We start from the raw sequence: 8,982 nt of genomic DNA, 5'->3' as shown, positions 1-8,982 counted from the left end.
CATGGTCCAGCAGGCATGGGCAGGGATGTTACATTTCCTTCATGGCGCACTGGGTAACTCTGCTGGCAGCTGGGAAGGATGCAGGACAAGGTTCAGTATTGTTGGAGCTTGTTTCACCACCACGCCTCCAAAATGCTAGTGGCCATTCTGCCACAGCTCTCTCCTCCACTCCCTCCTCTTCTTCTTCCTCTATGGCCTCTTCTTCTGATTTCTCCTCTGAACCAGCAGTGCTCCGTAAGTGGTCAAGGGCCTATGCAAGCACTCAGGCAAAAAGATGCCATGCGGTGCTTGAGTTGGTCTGCTTTGGGGACAGGAGCCACACTGGGGCAGAGATTCTGTCAGCTCTGTAGGGGCAGGCTCAGAGGTGGTTGACGCCATGTCAGCTTCAGCCAGGAATGGTTCCATGCAACAATGGCACCAACCTTCTTTCCGCCCTCTGACAGGGACACTTGACCCATGTCCCATGTTTGGCACACATCCTGAGTTTGGTGGTGCAGCAGTTCTTGAGCAGGTACCCAGGCTTACAGGATCTCCTAAAGGCCAGACCTGCCTCAGGATCTCCGCTTGTCTTCCTGTTGGAGCACACGCTTCATGGAATAATGGACAGGGCACTTGAGGCAGAACAGCGGGAGGAAGAGGAGGACTTCCTTACCTCTCAAGGCCCCCTTTATCCAGGTAGCATACCTGTGGGCCCACCAAACACACAGGAAGAAGAGGAGGAGGAGGAGGATTGTGTCAGCATGGATATAGAGGATAACACTCAGCAGCAGTCTTCAAGGGATGGTTTTCAGTCCCCAGAAACCCAAGGAGTTGTACGTGGTTGGGAGGAGGTAGTTTCTGACAATGTCATCCTCAGTGACCCAGAGGACTCACAATCAAATGCATCTCCAAACTTATGCTGCATGGCCTCCATGATTCTGCAAAGCCTGCGAAAGGACCCTAGGATTTGTGGTATCAAGGAGAGGGATCATTACTGGCTGGCAACCCTTCTTGATTCATGTTACAAGGGTAAGTATGCTGAATTCATCCTGCCTTTGCAGAGGGAGCAGAGGATGAAACATCTTCAGGAGGCCATGAAGAAAAGTTTGTGCAATGCATTTCCAGACCCTGGGAGGTTACAATTTCCTGGTGCTGGACAACGTGTTGCTGAGGCTTCGATCAGTCAGAGGAAGAGCGGTGGAGAAGGTGGCTGGCTGACCGATGCCTTTAGACAATTTTTTAGTCCTCAGCGCCAAGGTCTGATAGGTTCAAGCAACCATCACCAATGTCTGCATTATATGGTGCAGGTAAAGCTTGGGGTGAGATCAGATTCGGAGACCTTTCCAACAGACCATCCACTGGGTTACTGGGTCTTGAGGATGGACCACTGGCCAGAACTTGCTCACTATGCAATTGAGCTACTGGCCTGTCCTGCATCCAGCTTTCTTTCTGAATGCACATTCAGTGCTGCTGGAGGGTTTGTAACGGATCACAGAGTGCGCTTGTCCACAGACTCCATTGATAGGCTCACATTCATAAAAATGAATCAGTCTTGGATCAGCAGCAGCTATCAAGCACCTGATGCTGATGTAACTTATTGATTTTTCTATAGATGTGGGATCCCTTGAAGACTGCCTATGCTGAGTGATGATCCTATTTCTCCTCAATCTTGATGCTAGCTGACCAATAATATTTTTGGTTTAGGGCACCACCACTACCAATGCCATAGCCCAATTTTTCCGCCCTTGTTTAACATTGGCATGTAGTTACAATTTTTGTTCAAATATTTCACAGCAGGGCCCGTTCCTGTGTCCACCAAGCGTAACTGTGAGGGGTTACAGTGTTGTGGCACCACCACCACCAAGGCCCAATTTTTCTGCCCCTGTTTAACAGGGGCATGTAATTACAATTTTTGATCAAATATTTCATAGCAGGGTCCATTCCTGTGCCCAACAAGCGTAACTGTGAGGGGTTACAGTGTTCTGGCACCATCACCACCACTGCCTAAGGCCCAGTTTTTCTGCAACTGTTTAACAGGAGCATGTATTTATAATTCTTGATATAATATTTCATAGCATGGCCCTTTCCTGCACCCAACAAGCATAACTGTGTGGGGTTACAGTGTTCTGGCACCACCAACACCTAAGGCCCAATTTTCTGCAGAGTATTTAGGGCAGGCCGTATAGTATATATACTTCTGTTCAGAGTATATAGTGCCTGGGGGCCCCCCCATACCACTTTTATTTTTACTTTGGGTGCGGGGTTCCCCTTAATATCCATACCAGACCCAAAGATCCTTGTAATGGGGTGTGAGGACCCATGCCGTTTTTCTCAATGATTTTCATATATATTGCCGGGACCCGACAATACATTACAGCCGCAAGCAGTTTTAAATGACTTTTTTTCTTTAGAAATGTCATTTTGCTGTGGTATTGTTCTAAACACGGGAAAACTGCGCCACTTTACAGGCATACTAAAGACACCCCCCAGGCATGATATTTAAAATAATATTTCATTTTTATTGTTTCAAAAAAAATATTTGCAAAAATGTGAGGGGTGTACTCACTTTTGTGAGATACTGTATGTATAAAGTACATATAACGTGTATACAGTGGGGCAAAAAAGTAGTCAGCCACCAATTGTGCAAGTTCTCCCACTTAAAAAGATGAGAGAGGCCTGTAATTGTCATCATAGGTATACCTCAACTATGAGAGACAGAATGTGGAAATAAATCCAGACAATCACATTGTCTGATTTTTCAAAGAATTTATTTGCAAATTGTGGTGGAAAATAAGTATTTGGTCACCTACAAACAAGCAAGATTTCTGGCTCTCACAGACCTATATCTTCTTCTTTAAGAGGCTCCTCTGTCCTCCACTCATTACCTGTATTAATGGCACCTGTTTGAACTTATCAGTATAAAAGACAGCTGTCTACAACCTCAATCAGTCACACTCCAAACTCCACTATGGTGAAGACCAAAGAGCTGTCGAAGGACACCAGAAACAAAATTGTAGACCTGCACCAGGCTGGGAAGACTGAATCTGCAATAGGCAAGCAGCTTGGTGTGAAGAAATCAACTGTGGGAGCAATAGTTAGAAAATGGAAGACATACAAGACCACTGATAATCTCCCTCGATTTGGGGCTCCACGCAAGATCTCACACCATGGGGTCAAATTGATCACAAGAACGGTGAGCAAAAATCCCAGAACCACATAGGGGGACCTAGTGAATGACCTGCAGAGAGCTGGGACCAACGTAACAAAGGCTACCATCAGTAACACACTACGTCACCAGGGACTCAGATCCTGCAGTGCCAGATGTGTCCCCCTGCTTAAGCCAGTACATGTCCGGGCCCATCTGAGGTTTGCTAGAGAGCATTTGGATGATCCAGAAGAGGATTGGGAGAATGTCATATGGTCAGATGAAACCAAAGTAGAACTGTTTGGTAGAAACATAACTCGTCGTGTTTGGAGGAGAGAGAATGCTGAGTTGCAACCAAAGAACACCATACCTACTGTGAAGCATGGGGGGTGGCAACATCATATTTTGGGGCTGTTTCTCTGCAAAGGGAACAGGATGACTGATCCGTGTACGTGAAAGAAAGAATGGGGCCATGTATCGTGTGATTTTGAGTGCTAACCTCCTCCCATCAGCAAGAGCATTCAAGATGAAACATGACTGGGTCTTTCAGCATGACAATGATCCCAAACACACCACCGGCAACGAAGGAGTGGCTTCATAAGAAGCATTTCAAGGTCCTGGAGTGGCCTAGCCAGTCTCCAGATCTCAACCCCATAGAAAACCTTTGGAGTGAGTTGAAAGTCCGTGTTGCCCAGCGACAGCCCCAAAACATCACTGCTCTAGAGGAGATCTGCATGAAGGAATGGGCCAACATACCAGCAACAGTGTGTGACAACCTTGTGAAGACTTACAGAAAACGTTTGACCTCTGTCATTGCCAACAAAGGATATATAACAAAGTATTGAGATGAACTTTTGATATTGACCAAATATTTATTTTCCACCATAATTTGCAAATAAATTCTTTCAAAAATCAGACAATGTGATTGTTTGGATTTGTTTCCACATTTTGTCTCTCATAGTTGAGGTATACCTATTATGACAATTACAGGCCTCTCTCATCTTTTTAAGTGGGAGAACTTTCACAATTGGTGGCTGACTAAATACTTTTTTGCCCCACTGTACATAGTATCCTTTACTAAATTCATAATGGGACTTACTTGCCTACTAGTCTCAATTCCAGACCTTTACTTGTGGAATGGATTTGTCTTGTGGAACTGATCTAGTTAAAAGAAAGTCTAATAAATAGGATTACATGGCCTGATGTTTATTTCTTTGACATAAAGTGCTATGTTATTAGGGCCAAGTGTTTTACCCATCTTATTTTTCCTAGGCAAAACTAAACATCTTGCAGAAAGATTATATTAGAACCACTAACTTTAAGGTCTCTTTTGAAATTGCCTATATAAATTTAAGTTTTAGCATAAACATTTTTATATGAGGTGACTGCCATTAAATGTAACATAGTTGTAGGTTTCGCTATTTAGTTTTAGTCATGAAGACTCCAAGCTGTGACATTAGTCACAGATATTAACATACCCTATTGGTCTTAAAATGTATCTAAACCCAAACACAAGGGTAAACCCAAAAATACATTTGTCCAATTTGATTTCCTTTGGTCTACTGAATATACCTGCCATAGAATTTCATGTGCTCTTTTCCTGCTGCCTGTTATCAGTTAGCATTGTTCCCAGCCCCCACTTGACTAAAGCACCACACCACCTGAGATGTATCTAGTGAAAATGGCGCCTATGGCAACCACTGAAACTGCACCCCTGTCAAAACATTTGAAACCCATCTTTCAAATAACCTAAAGGGGGTGTGGTTAGAGTCTGAGATGAAAGAAGGAGAAGGGAAAGAAAGAAGGATAGAAGGACAACAGGCCCAGATCCTAGACCACAATAGCAATACAGTATGTGTATTCCAGAAAGTTTAATAATCAGCAGATAAAGATACTCCAAACACCATCCCCCTAGGCAGATCCCATCAGATACAAGAGATGGTTAGAGAATGTGCAGACATGGTGCAGGAGACAGTCAGATACTACAGACATGATACAAGAGATCAGAGACTGCAGTTTCTGTCTTACTAACAGTCCATTTGCCAAGCACAGTTAGTAAGATCATAAATGGTTAAAAAGTCTGTGAAGATCCAAGCCTGACCAGCCTAAATTCTGAAAGGCAATATAAAAACAAACAAATCATGCAGAGCACACTGGACTTTGGCACCGAGAGCTCTTTAGAAACAGCTGCAAATCATGATGAACATGGTCACACTTTTGGGTCTTCCAGAAGTCTAATCATTATCAGTGTGCTCTACCGTCCTGTGTGCAGTGTAAAGAGAAGAGCAAGGGGAATCATTTCCTTACCAGTGTGAGCATTGGCTGATCTGTATATAGGACAGGCTAGCTGCTGCTTAGACATCTGCAGCTGGCATTTTGTGTGTGTGACACAGTGGGAGAGAGAGAGACTCAGCGCTCCTCCATCCTCTTTAGGTGTCACATAAACAATGGGAGCCCCTCCTTGTATCAGCTCTATAACCTCCCACCTTCTCCAGCCATCACATTATCTAGCAGAGCTCCATCCCTGTCCTCACCTCTATGATCTTCCTCCCTCCTACAGTCAGCCTGTATTGCTCATCCTTTCTTCTGCTTGATGGTGTCAGGTGTCCTTCAGTGCAACCCAGACTACAGCGTCCCCCCTCCTCCTGGGCACATTGCTGATACTCCCGGAGAGCGTATTCCGGATAATAGACACATCAGGGCTGAGGGAACCAGCAGCATGCAGCAGGTGGTGGCCATCTTTCTTGTCATGTGATGGCAGTCAGTTGACACCTGTGAGGGCGGAGCCTTCTGTATCCCGGGCACTGATTGACTAGGACACTGTGCAGCCCCTGTTATCTTTTTAGCTAGTAGCTGGCTGTTAGCATACCGTGTGGGCGGCGCCAGGTGATGACGAGCTGGAGCAGTTCATCTTTTTTAGGGGGGGGGAATCAGACAACGCGGCCCAGTCCATCCTTGCCTGGGACAAAAACAATTTTTAGGGTAACTACCCGGGATGGCCACAGCCCAGGAATGTCCTAGCAAAATCTTGATTGTTGGCAGGTATGCCCTGGAAAGTGCCTTGCTGCCCAGCCACTCACCAGTGCCCCCTTCAGGTGGCGCCCATGGCACTTGCCATATCTGCCATACCCTAGATACGCCACTGCACACCACCTTCATAAAAGGTGTTTGTCATGTTTAAGGCACCTATACACACAATTACATAAAAATACCAGTCATTTTTTTTTCTTAGGATGATGCAAATATGAGAAATACATGAATATTTTGTTTGTATTTTTATTAGGTTATATTGGTAAAAAAAAAAATATACAGAAAATGTCACAACACATCTGTAAAACGTTTCATGTTTGATTAATACTCACATGATGGTCCCCAGGCCTGTTCTAATGCAGAAGGTAACATGCTCTTCTCTATATAAATTTATTGTCCTTTAGCTCAAATAATGCTATATTTATTTGTTCTTTGTTACTACAAATGCAGATTCCAATGAATTATGGGAATTATGGAAACATGGAGAGATAGGACAGTAAAAGGGTAAACAGAAGTTAGTGGTTTTATGTCACTGTAAAGTAAAAGTTGTAATAAAATCTAGGTGGACCAAAGCTAAACAACCATTTTATGAACCTATTACAGAAGTCAGCTATTAGTAAAAAAAAAACTCATATTGCAGAAGAGATTTCAAAGTGATGGAGTCTAAGATTTTCAAATCAAAGAAAGATTAGAAGTCATAGAATACTTTCATACATAAATGCTTAATCTAGTCTAAACTTTAAATGGGCAAAACTACAGCCAAGGTGCTCAAATCCAAATTATGATTCCATTCTCTCCAGTGGATTCCCTGTCATGAAGGATAAACCAAGAATTAGGAAACTCAGCTATGACAGCATTGCACCTTTTGGGATGGGACAATGATAAAAAATAGCATGAATAAACCTTTCACTAAATAATATAAAAGGGTAGCAGGTAAATTAAACTGCTGGTAGCTACCAAAAATAATAATAGTTTTGGATTTAGATGATTTTTACAAAAGCTGTGCAGAAATACAACCTTCCTTTTTAGCATATTCTATCCAGCATCTTCTATCAATTTTCTATTATTATATGATAGTAAAGCCTGGCACAAATGACTAGTTTTTTTTTTTGCTCAACCTAGCGGGCTGAACGAAAAAAACTGACAGCTCGGGAGGAGGAGCTGTACTAACTATGTGATGTTAGTACAGTGATATTCCCCGCTGAGCTATTGTGTTCTGACAGGGGACACACTTGGCTAAGAGCACTAATCAGATGCTGATCAGCAGACCTTTTTTCAGTCATGCACCTTTGGTAGAAGCCAGCTGAATGACCAGCTTCTGTCAGACTGGCTGCCGTACACACAGGCCAAATGTTAGTCGGTTTCTATTGAACTGGCTGATGCCGCCCGACGTTCAGGACATGTGCACTAGGCCTAAGCTTAGCACAGATAGTCTTCCCATTTAATAAAATGATCCAATCGAGTCCTTATTCATCACTTAAAAACAGATATATAATGGAAAGTTTGTGTTACAAGATTCTGTTTTCTATGATTGCATTTCATGTCGTAAATATAAACCTTATGATTATAGCTAAAAAGAGAAGACACAATGCTGGTTTAATGGGGCATGACAAAAACATGGCTCTCACATCTTAAGCTTCTACCTATGAAACAACTGTATACTTAAAAACCTTAATGGATATATTTTAGCTTTACAGGCTGTCTAATGTCTCCACCCCAGCATGTTAAAAAAAAAACTACACACAATAATACATTAAATGTGTTTGTTTGTTTTTTATCTACACTCCTGGCTGACACCACCAACTGTGAAAGGTCTCAAGAGAAGGTTTATAGATTAATTATTTCACATTGGGGGCTATATAGTGAGGAGGGCCGTAAGGGACAACTTGGATAAAAGATATTCCTCATTACAATTAATGCAATAGGGAATATGAATTAAAAAAAAAGGTGTGGCAATTCCGCATGACTTAAACATATGGAGGGGGTGTCTCAATATAATTGTCATTGAGCTTTAAGAAGGCAACTAGCTACCAACCATGCAGAATTGATCATTGATGGGTCAATATTGGTTTTAATCAGGGCTTTTTTTCAGCGGGAACGCGGGGGAACGCAGTTCCGGCACCTCCAGCACTGAAAGTATGTAATAGCATGGGGTGTGGGGTGTGCTGGAGGGTCTATTGATGTTGGCTGCTGGGGGATCGATTGTCACTGGTGGGGATCTGATTTTGTGTGAGGGTCTATTGTTGCTGATGGGGAATCTATTGTTGCTGGGGGGGGGGTGTCTTATGTTGCTGGAAGGGATCTACTGTTGAGGGAGAGGTCTATTTTTATTGGCTGCTGGAGGATCTATTGATGCTGGCTGCTGGGAGATCTGTTGTTGCTGCTGGGGGGGTTCGGTCTAATGTTGCTTGGGTGGATATTTTGTTACTGGGTGTGATATTTTGTTGTGGGTGGTTCACTGTTGCTGCAGGGAATCTATTGTTGTTGGGGTGGAGTCCATTGTTGCTGGGGGAGTCTATTGTTGTGTGGGGATCTATTGCTGGGATTCAATTGTTGCTGGCTGCAGGAGATCTATTTTACTGCTTTTCTTTTTATCATTAACATGTTCCATAAAAATGATTTAGCACCACAAAATGATACTTGGTTCTGGATTCTTTAAAAGGTGCAGTACTGGTAGGTGGGTAGGGGTGGAATCAAGGTTTTAATCAAGATTAGATTTTAAAATGACTTTTTTTTGTATTTATCAGCTTCAAGGCATGTCTAGAAGAAACACTTGTATTTTGTAAATATAAAGTGCATTGTGATCAAAATAGCAAGCAGATGAAAAC

This window comes from Aquarana catesbeiana, linkage group LG08 (genome assembly GCF_042186555.1).
Source record: "Aquarana catesbeiana isolate 2022-GZ linkage group LG08, ASM4218655v1, whole genome shotgun sequence".
NCBI classification, from domain to species: domain Eukaryota; kingdom Metazoa; phylum Chordata; class Amphibia; order Anura; family Ranidae; genus Aquarana; species Aquarana catesbeiana.
The sequence above is the reverse complement of the archived record's forward strand: the minus strand, read 5'-3'. Positions refer to the sequence as shown.